This window comes from Myodes glareolus, chromosome 17, assembly GCF_982192425.1.
Source record: "Myodes glareolus chromosome 17, mMyoGla1.1, whole genome shotgun sequence".
In the NCBI taxonomy this organism is placed as follows: Eukaryota; Metazoa; Chordata; class Mammalia; order Rodentia; family Cricetidae; genus Myodes; species Myodes glareolus.
In genome coordinates this window covers 50393343-50420508 of record NC_142042.1, presented here as the reverse complement: position 1 = coordinate 50420508, position 27166 = coordinate 50393343, and the positions used below count along the sequence as shown (strand labels likewise).

The following is a 27166-nucleotide window of genomic DNA, read 5'->3' as shown; positions in this document are numbered from 1 at the left end:
TTAGACAGTCTGTATACATTGGATAACTACACATTCTCATTTAAATAAAGAATTTTCAAATGTTTGCAACAACAAAGCTTTAGAAATGACTAGTCTTATTTCCCTCACCTTTAATAGGGAGAAAACTGACCAGAAATCTTTAATTACAGATCCAAGACCCCACCTACAATTAAGATTAAAACCAAAAGTTTACACTTCCTGTATCTTGACTTCAGCTTGATATCCTTTGCTAGTTTTGGACTGAAGTTTTCTAATCTTTTGGTGGTTGTTTTCTGCCCTGCTGAAAAAGGTAACTCTAGTGAATCACACATGTGCACTGTGAGTGCACACTTGCAAACACACACTCGGTGGTGTGTTTCTAAGGGCATCTATCTTGTTATTCTAGCCAGTTGTCCAGGCCCAACCACAGTAAACTAAAGAAAGTCATCCTTGATTTCCCCACTTTTCTGACCCGATGCCTTACTATGATGGTAGATGAACAAGCAGCACCATCTTGTGGTAATTGATGGGAAGTTCAATGTTGTCTACTGTCTGTAATCATTTCTCAACTTCTTTTTGGCAAGGGTTACCTTGGAAAAAAATGGAAGAATACATAGGGAAAAGGGAGTATCATAACCCTGAAATGTAGAAGCACCAAAAACAAATGACCAGAAAGGAAACATCGACTAATCTCAAGAGTGGGGGTGGTCTGTTTTTAATACGGCAAAGTGATCTTTCCTAGTTTTTGCTAACAGGCTCTTTCCTGAAACTATATCTCTTGCATTGTTATCTGAAGCCTGCATCAGAGAGGTCTAATTTTGGTGCAAAAGACAGGGGCTTTTATAACAATGTGCCAAGCCAAGGAATAGATGGCCTTTTTAGCATATCCCTACGGGGGCACTTGGAGCCCTGCTAAGAGGATCACCTACAAAGCAGACAGGAGTGGGGTTTAGAGAGTCCTAAGGGTCAGTGCAAGGACAGCAGGATTTGAAGAAGGCATTTAAAGACAGGTGAGACCTGTGAACCTGTACCATACCCAGAGAACCTGAAAAAAAAAACTCAGACCTAGGAAATAGCCAGGAAGTTAAAGAATGAACTTCTGGGCCTTCTCCCCCTACACTCACCTTGTCCATGGACTCTTTCTGCATGAGAAGTTATTGCCAAATCTGAACTAAAATCTCTTGTATAGTGTGCATGCCTGAACTGCTACAAGGTTGTGTAATAACAGATTTTAATCTACTCCCTTTCATTAAGTGGAATGTGAAGCCAAGACCATTTCTTGCTCCCCTCACTCCAGTATCTTCAGAACACATGCTTCAAACAAAACACCAGGGTCTGGCATACCAAGTGGGACACACCTGTAGACCTAGTTCCAGGAGCAAAGGCAGGAAGATGGAGAGCTCTAGGCTTGTCCAGGCAACCTAAGCAATAGCCTACCTAAAAAAAGGTCTAAAAAGGAAGAAGATAAATAAAGACCTCAGTAAGTCATTAAATGAACAACTTACAAAAACAACTGAATGGCCATTTGTTCACTTTTCACTTGCTCTATACACAGTAGCTCAGCTACTGACAGTGTCCTACCGATGAACAAAAGGATGATTTATTGGAAACCAACGTATAGTGGTTGGTGATGAGCTGAAGAATGTTCATAAACATTTGCCCGGGTTGACTCACCTGTGGGAACTTTGTTTAAACACAGGATGTGGGCTCAGATCTTCTTCTCTTCTGTTTCTTGGGGTGGAGGTTTGACACTGAATGTGTCTTTGATTTGCTCGTGAATCTTGATCGGGGAGAGGCTATGAGATCTTCAAAGATGAGACTTAAAGGAGAAAGTGGAAGAGGAGGAAGTAAGCACCAGCCAGTCAGGAGACAAAAGTTCTCTTGGGGACTCATGCTGTAGAAGGCGGGCTGGACTGGACACTGAAGAGACCAGAGATGATCATTTTTTTATTCACCATGCCCAAACGTCTTTGCAAGACAGAGTATATCAAGGTCTTGATGAACTGTGCACAATAAGAACCTCACCCACGGGACTACTTGCAAGAATGAAATGTAACAATGCATAAAAAGTACCTAGCATATTGTTGAGCTCAAACCATGCCTTCAATAAGTGTATATTGTCTTACAAATATTTTCTGGATATTCTTTTCTATTTTCTACCACATTAAAAAGATTGGAAAGTCAGGTGTAGTGAGTCAAACCTGTAATTCCAAAGCTCTCTGGAGGTGGAAGAACAAAAGTCAGGAATTCATGATCATTCACCCTTGGCTACCTAGTAAGTACAAAGCCAGTCTAGGTTATATGAGGTCTTGTCTCAAATGTTAAAAAGAAAACAGAATGGTGACACATGTGTTTAAAGAAGTTGAATCCTGTATTATTAAGGCTTACCAATTAGGGAGTCATGGTCTTTTGCCTGTCCTTTCCTTTTCCCTAGAGTCATGAAACCTAGACTGGTCTGGAGCTGCCACAGCCCAGACAGGAACCATGCCCTATGACACGGGCTGTGTTCTACGGAAGCAGATACAGTCTTTGTGGGCAGATACAGTCTTTGTGGGCCCCAGCTGTTTATCAGACATTGTCACTTGCGAAGGAAGCACAGAAACTGGACAGGAGGCTGGGTTCTGATGTAGCCTTGAGAAGATTCAGCCTGCTGGATGCAAGTTTTACTAATTTTGCTCCCAAGGTTAATCTTTCCCTACATAAACTTGTGGGACCAAGGCCAAGGCCAGCTGAGCAGTGAAGGACACATTTACTCTTGTCCAGTAACAGAAGTGGGGGGAAAACTCACAAGTCGACCTCAGCACTCTTTGTGGGGTGGGAGGAGATCACATAAAAAATGGAGAGGGAGGATGTGCTGATAGAGGAGAGAAGTATTCTCCTTTGGTGGGGGAGGGTGGTAGAGTTGGACAGGACCTCAGGGTGGGTGTCAACTGCTGTGTAGCTGAGATTAATCTTGACCTCCTGATTCCCCTACCCCCATTTCCACAGTGCTGGGATTGTAGGCCTGACTGTCATGCCTGGCTCTATTCTTGTCTTTTCTAGGAAGGGTTGGATATTTTCCAGGAATTAGACCACATTCTCTCTTCATTCCTTTTATGGTTCTTTCCAAACATTAGTATGTCAACTGTCTACTTCCATTACAGTGGGGAGTAGATGTTGTTTAGCAGACATGTGGCACTATAATGAAATTAGAAATTACAGAAGTCATTCTGGCAGCCTATTAGACTCTCTAATTTGAGCTAGCCAACATGAAGAGGGATTTCTGGTTAACATATATAGTCAAGCATGGTAGCTCACAACTCAGTACATAAGAAGTAGAAGAAATGGAATCGGGAGTTCAAAATAAGCCTCTGCTACATAACTAATTATGGGCCATCCTGGGCTATTTGAAACTTTGTCTCAAAAAACAAAGAAAACAAATATTGACTTCCTGTCCTCAAAGGCAAATAAGATCAGGGCACAAGCTAGAGTTGCAACTAGGCTACCTGGACAAGGAAAGATTGGAACAGGGCACCAGAACAACTGAGAGCCACCTGAGCTATCTTACCCCAGAGTAAAGCCTAAGGCTTTATATCCTACATTCAGTCATTAGACATGAACTTCCATGGTGAAGATACGGCCTTAGGCAAATGTATTATCTGCACCCGTGACAGCTCTGAAAACTCTGGCAACAAAAGATGCTGCTAACTGCAGCCTTTCTCTTGATAGCTATTCCCTAAAAGACTGCTCCGAAGAAGAGATGTCTGCATTGGTGAACTTCAACCTTTTGTCAGGGTCAGACATGTAGAGGCAGGTGGTTACTCTTTCTTAAGATCTTTATGGAAGAATCTCATTTGCTTAAATGATGCTGGCCACAGATCATAGCATGCTTTCTCAGACAAGAGTCTCTCGTTGACTGTTGGTGAGGAGGCCTTAGGCAATCAGACATACAAGTAGAAAGAGTCAGAAAGCTCACAACATTGCTACACAGTGGAACAAATAGGTCTCAGCGCTTCTGAATGGTCTTTGGACATGGTTCTGAAAGGCCTCTCTCAGTTAGCATTGCAGATGTCTGGGGAGGTGTTAGAGGGAGCCTTGCTGGGTCAGAACACGAAGACATTCTATAGGACAGGAACTAAAAAGGTGACTGAGAGGGTGGAGGCTCACAGCAACCGAGCTGGAGAAGGGACGGTGGAGCATGAGTGGGAAGAACAGCCTTTGATCTAAAACACCTACAATCTATGCCGCTGTGGAAACAACCTCAGTACACCCAAAATCTATGCCGCTATGGAAACAGCCTTCAGTACACCTACAATCTACACCCTACTGTGGAAACACCCTTCAGTTCACCTACAGTCTACACCCTCTGTGGAAACAGCCTTCAGTACACCTACAATCTACACCCTCTGGGGAAACACCCTTCAGTTCACCTACAGACTACACTCACAGTGGAAACAGCCTTCAGTACACCTACAATCTATGCCACTGTGGAAACAGCCTTCGGTGCACCTACAGTCTACACCCCACTGTGGAAACAGCCTTCAGTTCCCTGACTGAGTTCCACTCCCCCCAGAAGCATTACCTGTATTGAAGATTCTTGACACTGATGAATTGATTAGAATTTACTGAGGAGAGTTGGAATGTTGTATTCTTGTATCCAAAATTATCTTGAGCTACCTTCAGTCCTTTTAATATCCCTTTATCACCCACCTCTCTATCTTACTTAAGACTTCCCGTGACTATCAAGAAAAACCTTTGAAATATGCTCTCAACAGAAAACAATATCCACCAACCCAAAAGTTAAGAAAGGTGTCAGATAGGATCTAAAGCAACACAGATTTCCTCCCCTTTGCTGTCACCTGCTTACCTAATGTCCCTGACAATGTATGTGCATTGGTTTCTGACTTCTGATTTTTATTTGTTCTGTGACTAACAAATTCACTTACAGGCTTATTTTAGAAAGAAAAACTTGATTGAATCCACATTTCAGGCCCATGGTCTCTTATATTTGCTCAAAGTAAACACTTTTTATTCTCTATGAAGCAAGAACTGTGTTTTCGCTGACAACCTCTTGCTGGTGGACTTTGACCCAGGTAACTAGTACAGAGGCTGAAGGCTAAGCATGTCTGATAAGAGTCTGTGGTCATCTGCAGTCATAACTAAAGAACCTTTACACTCTAAAACTGGGGAACAAGATAGACACATGACACCATGGTTTTCTAGCATGAGGTGCCTCATAGTACAGATACAGGACTACTGTCCCCGAGAAGAAGATAACAAAGGAGACAAGATCAACTGCTACCCCAGCTCACTGTTAAAGTAAGTGTCCTTAGTACAACAAAATATAGCTGGGAAGAGCTTAGGCATCCCAGAGAACAGCGAAGACAAGAGCCCACCTCTGCTGTCTGAAGAGGGTGAGAAGTCTGGAGAGGAAGGACTAATACCAAAAGGGAGATTCAAAGGCCTCTTTAGGGCTGCCTTGGATTTGTTTTTTTTTTTTTCTTGGAGACCTTATTGAGGCAGGGTGTCAAGTAACTCAGGTTATCCTGAAACTCAGTACGTAGAAAAGATTGTCCTTGAACTTATGGCCCTTTCTCTTCACCCCAAGTGCCGTGATTATAGTATGAGACACAACAAAACAAAGAAGAGAACGCAGCATCATTGTGAGTGGGAGACACGGTGGCTTAGACTAGGTTAGTAGTGGTGAGGCAGTGAGCGGTGAGTAAAATCTCAGATGGTAAAATGGACAGATGATGCTTATGCATTAGATTACGGACTAAGAATGCTACCTATGTTCGTACACGGTTCTTTCAGCCACTTCTTGAGGCCAAGACCTATGTGAGAGTTATCACAGAATTTTATACACAACAAAATTTCCAGCTGTCTCGCATATTTGGTTAGACCACGGCCGGTCAGCTCCTCGAGGTTACCATCACTTTACCAGGCTGTTGATTCCTTTCTGCTAAACTGTTCTGTTAGCTTACTTTCTCTCATCACTTCAAGTAAATATCTCATAGAGAGCATCTTTTGGATGAAGGATTTATTTCACTCATGTTTCACGGAGAGGGTGCCTGGCATCCGCGGTGCCATTGGTGGTACTTGGAGCTTGTGCCTTGACATGTACATTTCAGCAGATCAGGAAATTGAGACTCGGAGTGGAAGCAGAGGTGGGCTCCTGTCTAAAAGGTTCACGGCATGGCATCCCAAAACAACATCATCACTGAGTACCACATATGCCCCTGAGGCTATGAACTTTCAAACCAGCTCATAACTTTCACAAACCATTTCTTTCCCCTTTTTGTCTTGTGCCTTCTGGTTTCAAATTTGCCACTGTACTTTCAGGTTTAATGTAAACGAGGACAGCAGAAACAACAAAGGGACAAAGGCATCAAGACAGTTACATGTGGTCCTTTCAACCCAGAACACAAAAAGTTTCCTGGAAGCCACAATCAGTAAAGTCCCCATCACATCACTCTGCCAAACTTAGAAGAAATACAGTAACATGTTTGGTAAGAAAAATTACAGTATTCCAGTAAGAGTGAGGTGGCACACACCTTTAATCCCCAGCACCTGGGAATCAGAGGCAAGTGGATCTCTGTGAGTTCAAGGACAGCCTGGTCTACATAATGAGTTCCAGTCCAGCCAAGGCTACATAGTGAGATTCTGTCTCAAACCAAATAAATAAATAAATAAATAAATAAAATCTTAAAATTACAATATTCCATTGATTTGTACTATGTAATTTCATAGATCCCAATAAAGCAGTCTAACAATCAAAATGGACTCACTCCTAGCAAAATTCCAAAGGAAACTCAGATTTTTTTTTCCTGACCCTCTAAGAAATCAGGAGAGAAAGGCACGAAGGTGTAAATCCTCAAACATGTTAGCTTCCGTTTGCATGGTACTGAAGACCCTCTTCCTTAATCCTCACACAAAAAGGCAACAGATATCACTAACAGTGACACAATCCGTTATATTGCTTGTTTATCTTATAAGAAAAGTAGCTTTGAAATGGCCAACTCTCTTTTTGTTCTGTTTCTGCTTTCTTACACTATAAAAGCAATCTTTTCTACTCGGTCCTTTTTATTTAATAAAATGGATTACTTCTGGATTCTAGAACTGAAAATAAAGCCAGTTAGGACCTATCCACATGTTTTAATATATCAGCCATGTTTTAAGGGAAATAATAGTATTATTCTGAGTCAGTATGAGTGACCATGGCCCAGAAGTTACCATAACGGCCAATGTTCTTTTGTGAAAAAAAAAATTATGTGAATTGTTATAATCACAGAACAAAACAAAGTCATGGATCCATTTATTTATAGAAATATGTCAGAGGAGTCACAGGGAGGATGAGTTACAACTTTGGAGAATCTCTCTTATCAGATTCAGGCATTTATAACATTCTTAGTTTTAGAGCTCCGGGAAGCTCTATGTCTGTCAAGCTTAACTGTACATTTTTTTCCTTTCATTTATTCTGCCCTCATACAATACAACAATACATCACGACCACATCCTCCCCTCCCTCCACTCTTTCCAGTCCCCCACACACACCTTCCCTCTCCCCCAGATCCGCTGCTCCTCCAGAAAAGAGCAGGCCTCCCAAGGATATCAAGCAAACAGGGCATGACATGATACAATAAAACTAGTCACAAACCCTCATATTATGACTGAACAAAGCAACCCAGTAGGAGGAAAAGTGCCCCAAGGACAGGCCAGAGTGTCAGAGATGCCCCCACCTCCCCACTCCCACCATTTGGAATCTCAAAAAATCCTGAAGAAAGGTAACTACAGCCTATTTGCAGAGGACCTAGCACAGATTCCTGCAGGCTCTGTGATTATAGGCCAGATATAGTGATCAATAGTAAATGGTAGTCAGAAGGCTGTGGTTGGTTGGCAAGACTGCAAGAGCCAGAGGCAGTGAAACAACTACAAGGAAGTTGTGTTTTCCAGGTACAACAGGGCAGCTGCGTATACGAGTTCACAGCAATTGAGACAGCATGCACAAGACCAAAAATGCAAGGTCAAGCAGATAGCATCATGGCATGAATAGTAATAAAAATTTCTCTCATTAGTTACCTTTATGTGTCTGTTACAAAGTATCTCTTCCTCTCCGCAGGTTCACAGATTTGTTGATAGGCTGTTGGCATAAAGACATCTTTGTAATTGTACTTATACTTTGAATCAAGCCTGCCCAACTTGCCACCCAAGGGCTGCATACATCCCAGGACAGCTATGAATGTGGCACACCACATTTGTAGATTACAGTATCATGTGGCAGTGTAAAAAAGTTGGACGTCCATGTAAAGACACATGTGTGTCCTTCCCTTTGGAACAGTAGAACCCAAAGAACTGGAATTTCCCCGGAAACTTTTTTTGTTTCAAGAAGGGGAAAACTAAAGCCCTGGTGCCAGCCAGAAAAAGAATGTGTGTTTCAGGAAAATATTTCATGTGGTTCTAAACTTTGCCAGACTACCTCATGAGAGAGATGGGAGCTGAGATACAATGATGGGTTGATGGATGGGTGAGACCAAACTCGGGTCAGGTTTGCTTAAGGATGCTTGCCTCTGTCCTTCTAGTTAAACCTAAGCTTCACGTCAGTACTCTGAAGATGGATGTCCACGGAGACAGTCGCCAGACTTCCTCGATCCTCTTCCAGTGAATAAATGTCCTTTCTTTACTTTCTCTATTGCTTACTGTTCTCTTTGATTGGCCCGTTTAGGAAAGCCAGCTAAAACTAGGCTGTGAGGGCTGCCAGGACCCAGGTCATACTCTAAAGTCTCCAGTAACATTGTAGGTCTGGAAGACTTCATAAACAAGCAGATAGAAGGACTTTGGTGGGGGAGGGGGCATGAAGAGGCTCACCATTTCAAGTTATAAAGCCATGGTCTATGAAAAGAGCAGCCCCCTACCCCTACCCCTCACTGATCTGTGTAGAAGATAATAGGCCAATTTGGTTACCTAGGAAACAAGGGAAGTACAGAGTGAATAGTGTACAAAGAGTAAAATCAGTATGTATTTCAAAGGAAAAGCAAAACCCGTGTGGTTGGTGTGTGTGTGTGTGCGTGCGTGCGTGCATGCACATGCATGTGTTTGGGAAAAAACATATGAATGGTCACTAAAATCTGGAAAAAAAATCATATATCAAGATCTAGTCTTGAGAGAAGAAAAAACAAAAGATAACCAACACAATCAGAATTTTAAGTTTCGCTTTGAAACAGCAATGCAGGAGGAAGGAGAAAGGGATCTGGGAATTAGTGGAATGATGGAAATTAAAGTGAGAATATTATGTCACCCTCACAGTCAACGGGAGTTACATTCTTCCCATTTCACAGGGAAGTAGTTTCCTGAGAAGCTCTCAAAGGGCAGACCGGGATTGAGAATCAAGAATTCTTGACATAGTGCTTAATGTTCTTTCTTACTTCCACCACAACTTGCCCTCCCCTGCACCCCTAGTCAGCACACAGCTTGACACAATAAGGGAGGCGGTTGCTTGTTTATTCATGTCCTCCCCCTTCTCCCCATCTCTGTCTTCAGAAAGACTCAAGAGAGGACTCTCTCACAAACTGTTCCATCAGATACAAAGACAGGAAGTCTCACAAAGACCCTGAGGAGCAGACAGCTTCCTCTGGTTAATGCTGTGGTGAACATTCCACCTCTAAAGCAAGCTGCTAAACAATCTTGGCCTCACTTAGTGCCCTGCCTCCTGCAACAAGTCTCTAGCTTCTTGATAGAAAGGAAACTGGTAACTAGGAGCCATAGAACAGCAGTAATTTGCATTTGGTTTCCTTTGAGCACAAACCAACACCACACACCCACTCCCCGTGCCTTTTTGTAATAAAAGCACGTTTACATTCACCCTGGGAACTTGGTGTTCACATTTTCTCATATTGTCTGCGAACTGATCGCTCCTCGGACCGCACATGTCTCGTGTGGCCCATCAGCTGCTGACTACGACTGTATTCTTCTTCCTCCCCTGTCTAAGGACACTTGAGTATTTGGAGTATTCGGCAATAATATGAGCTCCAATACTCTTATTTGAGCCACATTCTTATCGAAAATTTCCCTTTGTGTCAGCAATTTCTGGGAGAGTCATGTTGAATATGGAAACTTTTGGGGGAACTGAGATCAGGTTCATGTGGTTCAGTCCCCAGCATCCAAAAGCACAACACACAGGAAATAACAGTGGCAGGCAGTTGGGGTGAAGGTGTAGGGCAGAACTGGATGACAGCTACATCACCCAATTGGACCTCAGAAACTGTTCTCTCTTCATTCCCTTTTGCCTGCTGCTTAGAGGATTGTTTAATTATAAGTCCTGTAATTTAAAAAGAAGGGCGTGAGCATGCCCTGTGTGTGTGTGTGTGTGTGTGTGTGTGTGTGTGTGTGTGTTCAACTTAACTATGTGTGCTAAGTGACTAATACATTGGGCTCAATAGGAATATGAAAAAAAAAGAGGCAAACTACATGTTGGCTGGAGTCTGGTGTAATGACAGAGCTGTGTTTTAGTTGGTCATAATGAAACCTCTATAACAGTAAACATACAAAACAGTTGTCTGGGGCCAACATAGCTAACCAAGAAGATCATTAATTATCCCATGATTAAAGAACAGAGAAGATAAGGAAGGTTATACTTAGAAAAGTCTGGTACTGGGGAGATGGCCCAATAGGTAAAGGTACTTTTTTCCAAACTTGACAATATGAGTTCAATCCCCAAGACCTGCTTGGTGGGAGGAAGCAAATGACTCCTGCAAATTGTCCTCTGACCTCCACACATGCACCTGGTGTAATCCATCCATACCCACACACGAAAAATAAAGGTATTTTTTTAAAAACTGTTTAAAAGTTTGTGAGTAAGGGCTATAAAAGGAGATTAGGAGTAGCAAAGGGTGGAGCAGATAAGGCGAAAGAATCTACTAAAATACATTTTGTCTGAGAATACTCAAGTGTCATATAATACCTTGTTTGCTAATATAACATACAAAAATAAATTTTAAAAACCAAAAATGCTTGCTTTTTTAAGTCCGAAAAGAACATCCTTTAAGGCTGAGATTGTCCTTCATACCCTTGTCAGTGTGTGTAATTCCAAGAGTGCAGGCACCTTGAGGGCATTCAGAGTGGCCCTAGTTTTTTGATTTTGTGTTGCATTTGTATTTTGTGTGAGTTCACACGTGTGCTTGTATGCTCTCATGGAGTGAGTGTGTGTGTGCGTGCGTGCCTCTGTGTGTGTGTGTGTGTGTGTGTGTGTGTGTGTGTGTGTGTGTGTAGGACAGAGGGCATCTTTTGGGGGTCGTACTTCCTTCCTTCTTGTTGTGGGCCTTCAGGCTGCACTCTAGGCTCCAGGCTAGCTGGCCCTTGTCTCTGCCTCTCATCTTGCCGTACAAGCTCTGCACCTAACATTTTTTTTGTTGCATCAGTTCTAGGGATCAAATTCAGGTTGTCATGTTTGTGCAGCTAGGTCTTTTTAGCTATTAAACCAGGTTTCTGGCCTGGGAATTCAATTTGGGGAGAGGTATTGGTGTTTCTGCAAGTGGGCAAAGCAACTCCACATTGCTAGCTTTGCATCCTGAGGAGAGCTCAGGCTGATCTCAAACTTACTGTGTAGAGGAGAGTGCCATTTGAACTCCTCTCTCCACCTTCCAAGTGCTGCATGTGCCACCATACCCAGCTATTTCTTGTTTGTTTTTTAATGTTATGTGTTTAGGTGTGTCTGTGTTGAGGTATATACATGTGAAGGCATTACAACAAGTGGTTGAAAGGTGCCCAATGTGGGTGCTTGAAACTGAACTTCAAGAGGGCCTTCTTAACAACTGAGCAATCTTTCCAACTCCTATTTCTTGTTTTTCAAGAAAAGGGTCTCCCTTCATAAACCAGGCTTCCCTGGAACGCACTATTAATACCATGCTAAGTCAGGCAGTGGTGGCACACACCTTTCATCCCAGTAATCAGAAGGCAGAGGCAGAAAGATCTCTGTCTAGTCTACAGAGAACGTTCTAGGACAGGACAGCCAGGCTACATAGAAAGATCATCTCTTAGGGGGAAAAAGGCAAACAAAAAAGACCAGGCTAACCTTGAACTCATAGAAATCTGCTGTGGGACAATGGTTTTACCCTGTAAAGATTTGTTTCTTTTACTTTCTTAATAAAATGCTGATTGCCCAGTAGCCAGGCAGGAAGTATAGGGGGTACTACCAGTTAGGAAGCAGAGGTGGGGCAATGAGAACAGGAAAACTCTGGAAAGAGGAGAGATTCAGTCTACAGTCATCATCTAGACACAGAGGAAGCAAGATGTAACTGCTTTGCAGAAAAAGGTACCAAACCACGTGGCTAACACAGACAAGAATTATGGGATAATATAAGTTGTAAGACTTAATAAGAAGCCTGAGCTAATAGGCCAATCAGTTTATAACTAATGTAGGTCTCTGTGTGTTTCTTTGGACTGAACCACTGCAGAACTGAGCGGGACAGAAACCTCTGTCAACAGAAACATTTGTCAACAGAAATCCTTCTGTCTCAGCCCCAAACTGCTGGGATTAAAAGTGTGAGCCACCACACCCACTGCAGCCAGCTGACTTGACTTACGTGCAGAAAAGAATTCAGGACAAATCAGTATGAAACAAAGTTGTAGTTTATTATGCAAAAAAAAGTGCACACTCCATGAAATAGAACTAAGTGCAGCTGTTAAGAGAGACATGTGTGGCTAGTATTTGCATGGTTTGTTTTATTAACCAGTTTTAGTATAGGGGGGGATTATTCATGAGTTTTGAGAGGGCAAAGCATAAAATTCCAGACATGGGTTGAGATTTTCTCAGAATAGGGTTTTCTCTCCTTTTCTGCCCTTTCTTAGTGTTTTCCAGACATATCAGTGTCAGATGCATAATTACTGATGATTTTGCAGTGTTGATGTTATGAAGATACCATTATAATTAATCAGGAGATAATTAACAATATTCTTGGTTAGCTATGTGGGCCCAGACAACTGTTTTGTATGTTTACTGTTATAGTGGTTTCATTATGACCAGCTAAAACACAGCTCTGCCATTGCACCAGACTCCAGCCAACTGCAACTCATCTCTTGTTTGTCATGACTATTGAGTCCAGTGTATTAGTTACTTAGCACACATAGTTAAATCAAACACACACACACACACACACACACACACACACACACACACACACATACACACTGTGTATGATCATGTTTATCTTTTTGAATTATAGGGCTTAAAATTAAATAATCCTGTATGCAGCAGTCAAAGGGGAAGGAAGAGAGAACGGTTTCTGAGGCCCGAATGGATGACATAGCTGTAATCCAGTCCTGCCCTAGTCCTTTACCCCAGCTACCTGCCCTCAATGACCTTCCCTCCTTCCTGTGGTTACTTTTCAGGGTCTTTCATCATTTCCTTGGCTTCCTCTGCATGCTGTGCTCACTTAGCTTTTATGTATGATGCAGATGTTTGGCCAGATACTACTAGGGCTGGGCAGGGGCAAGAAGGTAAGAAAAAGAAAGTCACAGGGACATAGGTTTAATCCCTTCTTGAGTTTTGCCTTAAGAATGAACCCAGAGATGCTGGGGTTAAGTGTGAGTCAAATAACACCAGCATGCTAATTTCTGTGTTCTCAAGCTGCCTTGAGGCTTCACTATTCAACGTTGTCTAATTTTTCAATATGAAAGGGGAGGGGGCAGTAAAAGGGAGTTACCCATCAGTCCCTTTTCTTGTATTCATGACAGGAGCTTATAGAGATAACTGCTGAGCTTAGGTCTTGGCAACTTCGAACTGGCTGGCTATGGAGCAAGATTCTTGTCAAGAAAGAAGGCCAGAATTTTACAGAGATTTTTTCCCACTCCTGAAACTGTCAGTCTGAGTCCCCCTAGGTTGTAGCAGTATCACTTTGGGCTATATTCATATCACTATTCATCACTGAAGAAAGTCAGTACAGAAACTCAAACAGTGCAGGAACCTGAAAGTCGGAGCTGATGTAGAGGCCATGGAAGGGTGGTGCTAACTGATTTGCTCCACATGGTTTGCTCAGCCTGCTTTCTAATAAAACCCAGGACCACCAGCCCAGGAATGCATGCTAGAGTTGGGGTCTGAGGTACAGCAGCAATTCGGGCTAGGGAAGTTAGGAAAAGATGGTTTGTGTGATCCACAGGAGATGTGGGCAGGGTTGAGGGTAGGCTGCAACTGGTCTTCTGTTGCAGCACTAGGGAGGAGAGTGAGCATTGGTTATGGGGAAACAGACGGACAGGAGACAGGAGTTCTGTGGTTAGCCTTCTTGGTTTTCTGGCAGGCATTAAGCGTGTCTTTAATAACAGCACTCAGAAGGCTGAAGAGGGGAATTGCTGGGACTTCCAGACCAGCTTGTTCTGCTTAGCAAGACCCTGCCCAAGAGAAAGGAAAGAAGGAAAGAGAAAAGAACTGGATATCTGCCTCATGTGTAGAGTGTTCCTTCATCTCTGAGACTTTCTGGAGTTGTGTCGCCTGTCATGAAGAATAAAACAACCTCAGCCATTCTGGAGGAATTGCTCGGTGTAGAAATAAAGATGGGCAAGCCAATGAGACTTGCCTGCAGCCTGACACAGGATGTCAGTAGGAGGATGACCGGACAGTGTGGATGACAGCTTCATTCATCAGCAAGCCATGTCAACTCACCAGAGTGCTCCAAGAAACTGGAGATAAGGCTTCTATCTCATCATTATTTTGTCTCACTTTTCAAAGAAGTCCTTACTCTGCAGTCCAGATTGACCCACAATTCACTATATGTCTCAGACTGACCTTGAACTCTCAACATTCTTCTTGTCTTAACCTTCTGTATACTGGTACTACAGAAATGAGCCATGATGCTCAGACTGGGTGTCTGAGCACTTCACATGCTACACAAATGTGGACAAGTTCTTCAACATTTCTGAGTATGTTCCCCACCCCTCTGGATTTAAAAAAAAAGTAGTAAATGTGTCTCAAAGAATTCTTAGCAACAATGATTTGAGTTAATGTTTGTAAAATACTGAGCATAAGCCTCAGAGCACATGAAGTGATTAAGCCCTTCATGTGCTATCTCTTTCTAAGTGGGTTCAAGGAGACCCAGTAATTCCTTCAATGTAATAGAGACAGCAAGACTACAGTTTAGTTCAACAGTGGGTACTGATCATTGGCTACTGTTGTTCTCATGGGCCTGAGCTTCATTTATTTCTTCAACAAATATTTACAAAGCAGTCACTTGTAAAGGAACTTGTTTATGTCTACAGATTGCTCAAAAACCCTAAATACATCTCCATTCCTTTCCTTATGAATTTATTCTGTATCCAGAGGGATTTTTTTAAAGATAAATAGATATTCCAAAGTGGAAGGAGCCAGTCTGAAAATACTAGATATGATGATTCCGACTCCATGACAGTTTGGAAAGTCAAACGTGGGGACAGTGCAAAGATCAGTGATCGGGAGAGGGAGAGGGAGGAATGAAAAGCAGGAGTGAGGAGGATTTTAGGGCAGTGAAAATATTCTATATGACACTGTAACCAGGAGCCTATCCATCATACATTTGTCAAAGCCTATAGACTGTACTATAACTGACAAATAGTTAGCCCTCATGTAAGGACTTTAGTAAAATCATAGTATATTAGTATTAGCCCATCATCTTTAACCAAAATACCACACCTTATTAAGCTCATTGTATTCCAAGTACCTCATTCCCACAGAATGTCAACTCTCCAAGAATAAGACACTTCCTTCTCCTCCTACTCCTCTTTCTCTTCCTTGTCCTTCCTCTTTCTTTCTACCTCTGCCTCCTTATTATTTTGCTTTGGGACAGAATCTCAGTTTGAAATGCAGGGTGACCTAGAAGTCACAAATTAACCCAGACTGGCCTTAAACTTGTATAAATGCTCCTCCCTTGGCCCTAGTATTGGGTTGCAGATGTGTGTTATCGTGCCTGATTGCTGCCATGTTCATTTACGCAGGATTACTTTAGTCTTCTGTTTATATCTCCCTATGACTTTCATATTACAAATGTTTTCACCCCAATCACAATGATTAACATCACAAAACAAACACCAAATGTTGATAAAGATGTAGAGAAGGAGAAAAATGTATACACAGCTGGTCAAAAAAAATTAGTGAATCTACTGTGTTCCTCAAAATCTATTATATTATACAGTTATACCATTTTTTGGTATATATCCACAGGGATCTAAGGGTATCACAGAGGTACTTGCTCATCCATGTTTATTGTGACACTATTCACAATAACCAGGATATGAAGCCAATCTATATATCCATCAATAAATGAACAGAATGGGATAATATGGTAGTGCTTTATCAGAATCCCCTCAGCGTGGTCTGTGTTCACACCAAAACTGTGAAGAAAGTGGCCTGGATCATCACTAGGAAGTGCTTTGCAATCTGGGCATGCCTACAAGTGCATGTGTGAAGAGACCATAGTTGTTTTCAGCAAGAAAGTACACAGTGAGATACAAGGTGTGTCACACGTCCACAGCAACATTGCATGAGTGCCACACATACACAGTGATATTACATGTGTGTCACACTTCGACAGCAACATGGTATGTGTCACACATCCACAGCGACATTGCATGTGTGTCACACATCCACAGCAAGATAGCAGGTGTATCACATGTCCACTCAAACACAGAGAGGCCCTGTGAGTCATATGTCTCATTCAAATAATAAGGTCTCACTATGTGTTCCTGGCCATAATGGGGAGAAAAATTAAGGATAATTATGCTTCTGGGGCCACAGTCTTGGATCCAGTTATTGAGGTAGACCCTTTGAGGAAATGCTGAAGATTTTAGATTTCAACAGTCTCTCCAACCTGTCAGACATGTAGCCTACTAGGTGAAATGAATTTTCAAACATGCTGTATATCCATGTGACTCTATTTTTCCATGTTGCATTATTTTCAGTAAGTCTGGGAGGAGGCAGGGGAGACACAAATCTATGAGGTATGGTACTAGCAATCCAAGTGTTTCAGAGGTACGAACAATAGAATCAGGAGTTCTATTGCATGTCAAGTTCAACAATAGCTTGTTCTACATAAAGCTTGGTGTCAAATAAACCTAAAACTCTATGTGGTGGTCTGAACCTGCAATTCTAGCACTTAGGAAGCAGAATCAGAGGAATCATTATAAATTTAAAGTCATCTTGATCAATATAGTGAATTCTAGGCTGGCCAGAACCACACAGTAAGATCTCATTTAAAAAGAAAATCTGGCATATACACACAGAGGAGTTTTATTCAGCCACAAAGAAGAAGGAAACTATGTCAACTGCATGAAAATGGATAGAACTAGATGTCATAATGTTAGGTGAAATAAAAACAGACTCAAAAAAGACAAATATCATATTTTCTCTCATATTCAAAATCTTTATTTAAATATATACAAAATATACAATTACACAGACATACTTGAACATGCACACACACATGTATAAAACCACCCATTCGACATGAAAGTATAAGTGAGTCTATGAGAAAGTTCAAAATGGAGAGACAAGTGAAAGTAGAAGAAAAGAAAGATAGAATATTACTTTACCTGAAATATTATTTTTATTTGTGTGTATACATTATGTGTTCAGGTGTGTGTGTGTGTGTGTGTGTGTGTGTGTGTTCATATGTGTGTTGATACCTAGCAGGGACAGAATAGAACATCAGACCCCTTGGAGCTGGAGTTACAAGTAGTTATGAGCAGTCTATTATGAGTGCTGGGAATTTAACCTTGATGTTTTGCAAGAACTGTACTCATTCATTGAACCATCTCTCCAGCCCTCAAATACTGCATACTTTTTCTCATATGTAGAATCAAGATTTAACTGTGTATACTATATATAAGATAGGTAAGCTAAAGAGAGCTATTTGGGAGGAGAAAGGAAACAGCAAGGTTTTGTGGGTAAGAGGTTTAGGAAATGGAAGTGAGAGATAAATATCAGCAAAGTTCAATAATATTCTGAGACTTTCATAATGAAATGTCTCTTGTACAGTCAAGGCTTAATTAAAAATTAAAATTTTTAATTTAGCATGATCAGTATATTGGGAACGTGATTTATATATTGGGTTATTTAATGATATAAAAACTGTGAGATTAGGTACCAATATTATCATCATGAAATACGAAGAAATTTAATCAGATAGAAACTAAGAAACTTGTCGAATGTAACAAAGTAATAGCTGGTAGAGCTGAAATCCAAGTCAAGGCAGTGTGACTCCAGAGTCTGCAGAAAAGTTGCCACAATCTCAAGTGTCTTAGACTTATTTTATTTTTAATTGTGTGTATGTGAGGGGGAGTGTGCACCTGATTGCAGTTGTTCTCAGAGGTGATATTGGAGGCCCTGAAACAGTAGTGAAGATGGTTATAAGCTGTCCTGTGTGGGTGCTGGGACTTGATCCCCTCTCCTCTGGAAGGGCAACAAATGCTCTTACATATTGAACCAGCTCTTTGGTCCTCTCAGAATTTTCAAACTGTAGGTTACAACACATGATTGGGGTGGTGAAGACACTATATGAAAAAGGGCATGGTGCAGCACACTATAGCTCCTAGACTCTGGAGGCTGAGGCAGGGCACTGGCATGACGTTTAAGGCCAGCCTTAGCTATATAGTGAGTCCCTGTCTCAGAAAAGCAAGCAAGCAAGCAACCAAATCATGAAACAAATAAAAAAGACATTTTAGGATATTTCAGGCGTTTTGTTTCTTTGTGGCACCTTAGGAACTAGTGTTCATTTAGAGTGGTAGAGGAACTGAACTGTAAAACTGCCGTTACTGTATATTGCATAGGCATTTATGTTAGAATGCTGTATAAAGCATATTTAGAAGCCAGACATCATAGCTCATCCTAGCAATCCTAGCACTTGGGAGGCAGAGCAGGAAGGTTAACATGATGGGCCTGAGGGCAACCTGGCCTATAGGGAAACTATCTTAGAGACAACAGCAAACTTGTATAATCACTTTGGAAATCAGTATGGTGGTTTCTTAGAAAATTGGGAATCAATGTACCTCAAGATCCAGCAATACCACTATTGGGCATATACTCAAAGGATGCTCAGTAATACAAGGACATTTGTTCAACTCATAGCAGCATTATCTGTAATAGCCAGAACCTGGAAACAACCTAGATGCCCCTCAAATGAAAAAAAAATGGATAAATAAAATGTGGGACAATTACAAAATAGAGTACTACTCAGCAGTTAAAAACAATGACATCTTGAAATTTGCATGCAAGTTGATAGACTAGAAAAAATCCTGAGTGAGGAAACCCTGACCCAGAAATATGAGCATGCTATGTGCTTACTCATAAGTGGATACTAGCTATAAAGCAAAGGGTAATGATCCTATAGTCCATAACCTTAGAGAAGCTAAGTAACAATGTGAACCCTAAGAATAACATACATAGATCCCCCTGGGAAGGGGAAATAGACAAGATCTCCTGAGGAAATTGGGAGCATGTGGATAGGTAGAGAAGGGAGGGCAGAAGGGGAGGAGAAGGGAAAAAGGGGAGGTGGGAACTTGAGGAAAGAGGATAGTGGAGATAGGGGGAGGACAGATATTGAGAGAAAAAAAAAAGATATCTTAATTGAGGAAGCCATTATGGGGCCAGCAAGAAACCTGACACTACAGAAACCCACAAGGATAACCCCAGCCAAGACCCTAAGCAATAGTGGAGAGGGGACCTGATCTGGCCTTGCCCTGTAATCAGATTGATATCTGATTGATATCAGATTGATAAGATCAGATTGATATCTGATCTTAAATATCACCATAGAACCTTCATCCAGCAACTGATGGAAGTAGAGGTAGAGATTCATAGCAGATCACTATGATGAGCTCCCAAAGTCTAGTCAAAGTGAGGGAGGAATACGAGCATAGAAGTCAAAACCATGATGGGGATACCCACTGAAACAGCTTACCTGAGCTAATGAGAGCCCACCAACTCTGGCCTGACAATAAAGGAACTAGCATAGGACCAAACTAGTCGTTCTGAATGTGGGTGACAATTGTTTGAGTGGGGGAGACAATGGGACCACTGGCAGTGAGACCAGGATTTATTCCTTCTGCTTGTACTGGCTTTTGGGAATCCATTCTCTCTGGAGGGATACCTTGCTCAGTCTAGATATAGTGGGCAGGGCCCTGGTCCTGCATCAAAGCAATGCCCTAGACTTTGCTAACTCCCCATGGGAAGTCTTACCCTTTCTGAAAAGTGGATGGGGGTGGGAGGGGAAAGGTGGAGGGAATGGGAAGAGGGGAGGGAGTGGGAACTGGGATTGGTATGCAAAATAAGAAAAGATAGTTTTTAAAAAGTAAATTAAAAAAAAAGAAATAACAACAAAGAAACAACATCTGCAGCCGAGTGTTTGGAGACCTCATGGCCAAGTCATTGTGGTTTTCAATCCCAGGTACCAGAGGTACATAAATGGGGCAGCTCCAAGGCTGCTGGCCAGCCCCAATATTTCCCTAGAAGCAGGCTGGCCCTGCTAGGTTACATTATGCTGGCTTCATTCCAGCAGTTTCCATAATATATGCAAAATCCAGTGGTGCGCAGAAACAGAAAAACACCATGCATATGGAAAAAACCAACTCGAAGTCTTCAGCGGATCTTCTTGGTCCCTTACTAAGATGAATTTCTCCTTACCTCTTGCTGGCCAGAGTAGAATCACATACCCAGTGAAAAGTTTTGGAAAAGGAGACCAAGGCTGCCATGACCACATTCCTTCCACTGGCCAGTTCAGCATTGAACCACCAGCAGGGTAAGAGAATGGCCTTTAGGCAGACTAGCCGTCCATCTATCCATCTATCCACTCAGCCGGGATTTGTTGAGTGCCTGATGGTGCGCTAAACACTAGGGACTTAGAAGTGAGAAAAAGGAACATAGTCCTCTGCCTCTGAAAGTAACCCTAGAAAAGCAGAGAGTGGTTAAATAAGCAACCTCAAAAATACATAGAGACGTGTAATAATTGAAATAGTATTGAGAAAGCAAAGGAAATGGTGTAATTTGGGGTCCTTACAAGAAGCTCTTATTTAAATTTGGAGGAAAGTCCAAAAAAAGTCTTCTCAGGAAAAAAAAAATTTAAACAACGTATGGTAAGCAAATAAAGTCGCACATGTTCCTACATGCTATAATTCCAGTGCTCTAAAGGCAGAAGTAGGTCGCTCAAGAATCCAAGGCTGGCCTTGGTTAGATATTGTGTTTGAAATCAGTTTTGAGCTACACGATACCCTTTCTTCAAAAGAGAAAGAAAGGAGAGAGAGAGAGAGAGAGAGAGAGAGAGAGAGAGAGAGAGAGAGAGAGAGAGAGAGAGAGACTAAATAAGCAAAGCAAAATGAAAGGAAGGGAGGGAGGGAGGAAGGAAAAAAAGAAAGACGTGAGACAGAGGGAAGTGTGAAGAATGACGCAAGTAGGGGCAAAGTGCACCAGAATGAAACCATACAAGAGACTACACAGAGAACAAACTAATCACATGAACTCTTCAGTCAAGAAAAGATGGCTCCAAAGACAGGAAGGAACACCCCAGCAGATTGTTCATTGTCACACATGGGGCAGACACCTTTGCCTGGGACAGCAGTTTGCAAAGCTGGCTTCAGGTGTTCTCGGTCACAGCATAAAAGGTTGTCTTTGTTTCTGGTGTTTAGGTGCTCTTTTACTGATTTTAAATGTCATTACATGTTCCTGGCAGATATGTAAAGCATTGTTCCAAGTACTTGTCACAGATCAAAAGCCAAGAATTTAGGTGGCTTGAAGGACACTCATCTTATCTCAAGAGGAAGGGGAATAGTTTAAGACTATTTAAGAGCATTACTAAGTTCTCGCAGGTCCATTATTGGGGAAAGTTCCTATATACATGTACACATATGTATGTGTGTGTGCATACGTGTGTGTGTGTGTGTGTGTGTGTGTGTGTGTGTGATCTTATGTTCAACTGAGTAAACACTTCTGTGACTCATTCTGGAATATGAGATACTGAGGCAGGTTATGCTCAAGGGCATTTCTACTAGAGCAAGTCAGCAGAACACTGCCATGTGCACACAGGTCAAGGAGTAAGCAGAGAAGCATCCAGAAGGGGAATATCTGTACACCCTCCAACAGCTGCAGTACTTCCTCTTTAAAGATCAGCTTCCCAGCAGCTTCTCTTATCGCACAACAGTCTGGAGTCCTCAGCAAATGCTTGCTACATAAACCTCATTGTCATGCCCAATATCCTCGTGTAGAACTGAAGGCAAGGTCAATGACCAAGTTAAGCAACGTGGCACAGAGGGGACATGTAGCAATCTATCTCGAGGGAAAAAAATGTGCCTAGTTGCAGGAAAAAGAATAGCTTGGGTGTCTATAGACTCTAATGACAACTATCAGAATGGGAGTTTGGTGCTTTTTGGTGTTTCTGAGAAATATCCAGAGACAGGAACCTATGGTACCTCCTGTCTTTAAACTCACTGAGACTACAGTGAGCTGAGGGCTAAGAGAAGAGTAAAGAGAAGAACGGAGATTGCAGATGCATTCAAGTGTGTTCTTTCTGATCTTCACAACAGCCCTTGCCAGGTGGCTTTATTACCTCAGGAAAATGAGGCTCTGATCATGCCTCGCCCAAGAATGCAGCATGAGTGGAATGAGTTGGACTGAAGTTCATGTTTGTGACTCTCAGAGGCCTAAGTTCATTCTGTCATGTCCCATTGCATCCCTTAGTGAAGTGTATGTGTGTGTGCATACGTGCGTATGTGTGTGTGCATACGTGTGTGTGTGTGTGTGTGTGTGTTTGTTTGCAATACCCTCCCACTCTCCCAGGCCCTGCCCTTGGGAAAAAAGGAAGACTTTTCTTCCACTTAGCAGCCAGACTGGACTGAGTGGGAGAATAAAGAGATAACTCAAAGGGTCACAGGAAGCCTTCATCTTAACGGAAACTGATGTCTCTTTTGCTTTCGCTTTCTTATCTATAAATGTACATTGTCTATATTCATTTCTTCCCCTCCCCACTTCAGTTAAATTTCCTTCGCTATTAAAGGAATACTCTCGACTTTGGGGTAATATGGCTGATTAGAAGCTTCCTCTGTGTGATGGCCATATCATGAAGAAAGAGAGGAGCATAGGGCCTCTGAAAAGCATGGAGAAGCAGAAAGGCTACCCAGAGAAAAAGTAGAAAACACCCTTGCCTATCGCCCTGGCTCTCTGGGAAGGGGGCAGTAAGGACTAAATCAGTTTTGCATTATGAGACTGTCGTTAGCTTATGAGGATCAGGGGCAAAGTGCTGTGGTGTGAATCCAAAACTTTCTTCACAGGTTCTTATGTCTGAACAGCCGATCTCCAACCTTTAGGGAGAGAGCTTAGTTACTAGAAGTGGTCTGTAAGGGTGGGTCTCTAAAGATGTGTAGTTCAGGTACGGTGATGGTCTAGCTTTTGTTGGTGCTGTTTTGTTTTGCTTTGTTTTGTTTTGTTTTGTTTCGTTTCGTTTAGTTTAGTTTTGTTTTGTTTGTTTTGTTTTGAGACTGGCTTCCATTCCATGTATAGCTATGACTTTGAAATTCTGGTCCTCCAGTCTCTGCCTCCCAAATGTTGAGATTATCACCAGTATCGATCACCATACCTATCTCAGATCACTGTCACAAGAAGAAATATAGGTGACCAAAGAATAGATATTTTTTAAATGTTCAAACACTCTTAGTCATAAAGGAAATTCAAATACAAACTGTGCTGAGATGTCTCATTTCAATCAGAATCATCATCAAGAAGACAGCAGTTGGGGGTGGGAGAAGAATGTAGGAGAAAGAAAACCATGTATTCTGACAGAAATGTAAACTAGTACAGCCACTATGGAACCCACCATGGAGGGTCCTCATGAGACAAACTAGAATTATCATGATCTTCTTAAACCATTCATGGGTATATACTTGAAGGAGTAGAAGTTAGTATATAACTAACTTATATTGGGTGTCGGTGGTGGTAGCTCCACAGAGCTACCCTCACCAGCTCGAGGTGTTCTCCTAGACTTTTAAGAATCTCAACTTGCGCCGAATCGTGGTTTTGATACGAAGGAGAACAGCCAGAATAGATAGTGAAGTAGAGCCAAAACTTGTCCAGTGATAGTTTTAATATAGGCTTAAGCACTATGGCTGTGAGAATGAGGTGTGCTCAGAAGAAATGGTGCATGCCCAGGTCGGGGTACGCACTTCTCATGAGGAAAGAGTGGAAAGTAAGATGCCCCTGAGTGCATTCTCCTTAAGGGAGCATGAGCAGTTGTCTTACATACACACACACCACTAGTGACTTGAGCTACATCTCAAAAGGCTATTAAGATCTCCTCCCTTTTTTTCTTTTTTGATAAAAGAGAAACAAGAGGTGGCTCCAGAGATGTCTTACATAAAAAACAAAAATTAAAAAAAAACAAAACAGAAATCATTAGGGCTGTACCATGTAACTTTCCTGCAATGGGCTTTCAGATAAGACTCCTAGAAAATCCACAGGATTATGGCTGGGGAGGAGATGACCTTAGGCAGTTGATAATTGTGCTAGAATTCCTGCTTTTCGACTGGCAAAAACTTGCACCAAGTTCCCAGTTGACAGGTTTCGTTTTTACCACTTTAATGACATGAAACCCTGGGGATACCTACATACCAATGCCCATTGCTTGAGTGCACAAGATAGCCAAGTTATGTTATCAGTCTAGGTACACATTAAAGTATGAATGGATGAAAAATGTGGCATATATACACACTGGAGTATTATTCAGCTATGAAGAAGAATGAATTATGACCTTTGCAGAAAAATGAATGAACTGGTGATAACCATAGTAAGTAAAATAACTAGACTTACAAAGACAAGTACTGCATATTTCTCCCACATACAAAATCTAGCTTAACAAAACATGAAAGTAGAAACTGTAATATAGGAGGAAAATGGGAGCTGTTACAATGGGGAGGGAGACAAGAGATAATGAGTTGGAAAACATCAAAATGAAACTCATGTTTATAAAATAATATATATATATATATATATTCCTAATAAAACACAATTAAGCTCAAATTCCACTAAAGCTTGTTTTACCCACCTTCTTTTCCTCTCAGACTTTGTTTCTTCTAGTCATTCTTTCTTGAGTTATAAGCCTTTCTTTTTTTCCCTTTCCTATCTCTCTGACATGAACAAATGCTTTCTTATCTTTCTCATAGAATCCACCACGCTAAACACAAATATCCCTTCAATTCTAGGCCACTGAACTCCCCCCGCCGCTGTTGTTCATCCTTCCCAGAGATGTAGATTTTACTTCCTCACATTCCACTAATTTCTAATTTCATTCTTGATCACTTTCCACCTCCATTTCCCTACTGCCATTAACAACCTATCTGACACTGGTCTAAGTGAAAGCCTATTAAAGCTTTCTAAATCGTCAGGCAGTGGTGGTGCACGCCTTTAATCTCAGCGCTCAGGACAGAGAGGCAGGCAGGTCTCCAAATTCGGGGCCAGCCTGGCCTACAGTGTTCCATAACAGCCAAGGCTATATAAAGAAACCCTGTCCCCCCCTTAAAAAAGATAAATAAATAAATAAACAAGCAAATAAATATCCTAAGTCTTCAGTGCAAAGAATAACCACCTAGTAGGTGGCTTTATCATCACAGTAGGAGTATACTGGTCAACTGTTTCCATCCCCCACCAGAGATCGCATGGTATCCCCCAGTCATTATTTCCTACTTTTTCCCTAAAGGAGGCATCATCCTGACTGCCCACACAATAGGTTAGTTTTGAATTTTATGTAAATTGAAGCATATCTATTCTGTGTCTGGTAACTCTTGCTAAAAAATCATATTTGCACAGTATGGGCAATGTATTGTGTGCAACAGAGGCTTATTTGCTTTTAATGCTACACAAGACACAATTGTATACTTTTGCCGCGATTCGCCCTTTTTTTTCTGTTAATGAACATTGGAGGTTGTTTCCACATTATGGCTGCTTCAAATACAGTTCCCATTAATCTTCTTGTCCTCTTGGTGCCCATGTATTCTTAATCATCTGTTTATAAAGGAAGAAAACACCGTTTGGCCCAATTAAGACAGAATAACGTCAATAAATTGCACAAGGTTTACATAAACAACTTCTTCTTTTGTGAGAGATATATAAGATGTGGGTCTCATAAGAGAAGGAATTTGGGGACAGCCATGTCCTTTCATGTTCTCTCATGCAAGGATCCGAGGGATAGGAAACAGAAATAAACTATATAATTAAGTGCAAGTTGCTTGCTCCCAGAGTAAAGGCAACTCAAAGACCCTCTGTCCAGAGTAGTCAATTTAATGCCAAGGCTGGCTGTCCAATTCCTTCTGAACTGAAAAGCTGAGGAATGTGGAGTCACCTGGGACAAGACATGGAGTGACTGAAGAGGACTGTGGATCCCAGACATTTTTTTTTTAATCTTCATTTCCTTTTGCCCTTTATTCCTGAAATCAAGGTAAGAAAGACCATGGTGGACACAGAAAGTTCAAACTGACTCTCCCTGTCCCTCTCTTACCTGTACTATCCTGGAAGAAGAGAGGATGCACCACTGAAACCCCAAGGGGTGCTTATCACAGGAACCTGTTTAAGTCTGGGCCTATCTAGAAGTCATTGAAGGTGAGGAGAGAAGGAAAGGCTGGGCTGCAGCTGCATTGGCCTCAAAAGAGGAGTGGAAATAGTTACAATGTTGACAATAGGAATCCTTTACATTTGTATCACAGAACAGGTTTCAAAAGGTTTCCTAAACCTAGACAATCACAATCTGATCTTCACACAGCACCCAGGCTCCTAGTATCCTCATTTTGTTGATCTGTGGACTAGCAACGTCGAATGGTCGAATGGAAGGTAGGGTCCTTACCTTAACCCACCTCTCCAGTTCCTTCTCTAGGAAGAGATGACAAAGGAAGAGAACTGGAGGTAGCCAGCTCCTAAAAGATTTGCAAAGACAGACATTTAGCTGGAAGGGAGTAAGGTCTGAGAATTCTTCACCTTCTCTGGTTAGTTTGGAAACAGCTGGGAGGTGCATCTCCCAGTTCTTGCACTGGAGGTAAGGGTCTCTTCAGGCACCTATCACTGTGTTTTTGAAAGTAGAGTTTCACAGAGGATTGCAGTGTGGTGGCACCGCCCCTCCCGGACTCGCTGTCTAGCGCCCTCTGTCACCCCAGACCTTGACGCGCAGTGGGGTAGGGTGGGGACCAGGGAAGCGCGGCCAGGCCAGGTGCACCAGGCGCTGGGCAG

General features: G+C 41.9%; 2 long non-coding RNA genes across 4 annotated transcripts in view; both read right to left on the bottom strand.

The window, feature by feature from the left end:
* LOC125406429 (uncharacterized) overlaps window positions 1–8105 on the bottom strand; it is a 53134-nt gene extending 45029 nt beyond the window's left edge. For 2 of the 3 annotated variants that reach the window (XR_015735340.1, XR_015735341.1), the window contains exons 1-2: window positions 4541–4717; window positions 1654–1798 (exon numbers count right to left, since the gene is read on the bottom strand). This is a non-coding gene — a long non-coding RNA (uncharacterized LOC125406429). Of the gene's footprint in view, window positions 1–1653; window positions 1799–4540; window positions 4718–8037 lie in introns of those variants that run through there. The other variant, XR_015735342.1, reaches the window with a different exon arrangement.
* A 17662-nt stretch (window positions 8106–25767) lies between these two features.
* On the bottom strand, window positions 25768–27107 carry LOC125406436 (uncharacterized). Its single transcript, XR_007233905.3, has 2 exons — window positions 26289–27107; window positions 25768–25951 (listed from the first exon to the last, which is right to left on the bottom strand). It is a non-coding gene; the product is annotated as an uncharacterized LOC125406436 (long non-coding RNA).
* Window positions 27108–27166: the final 59 nt, after the last annotated feature.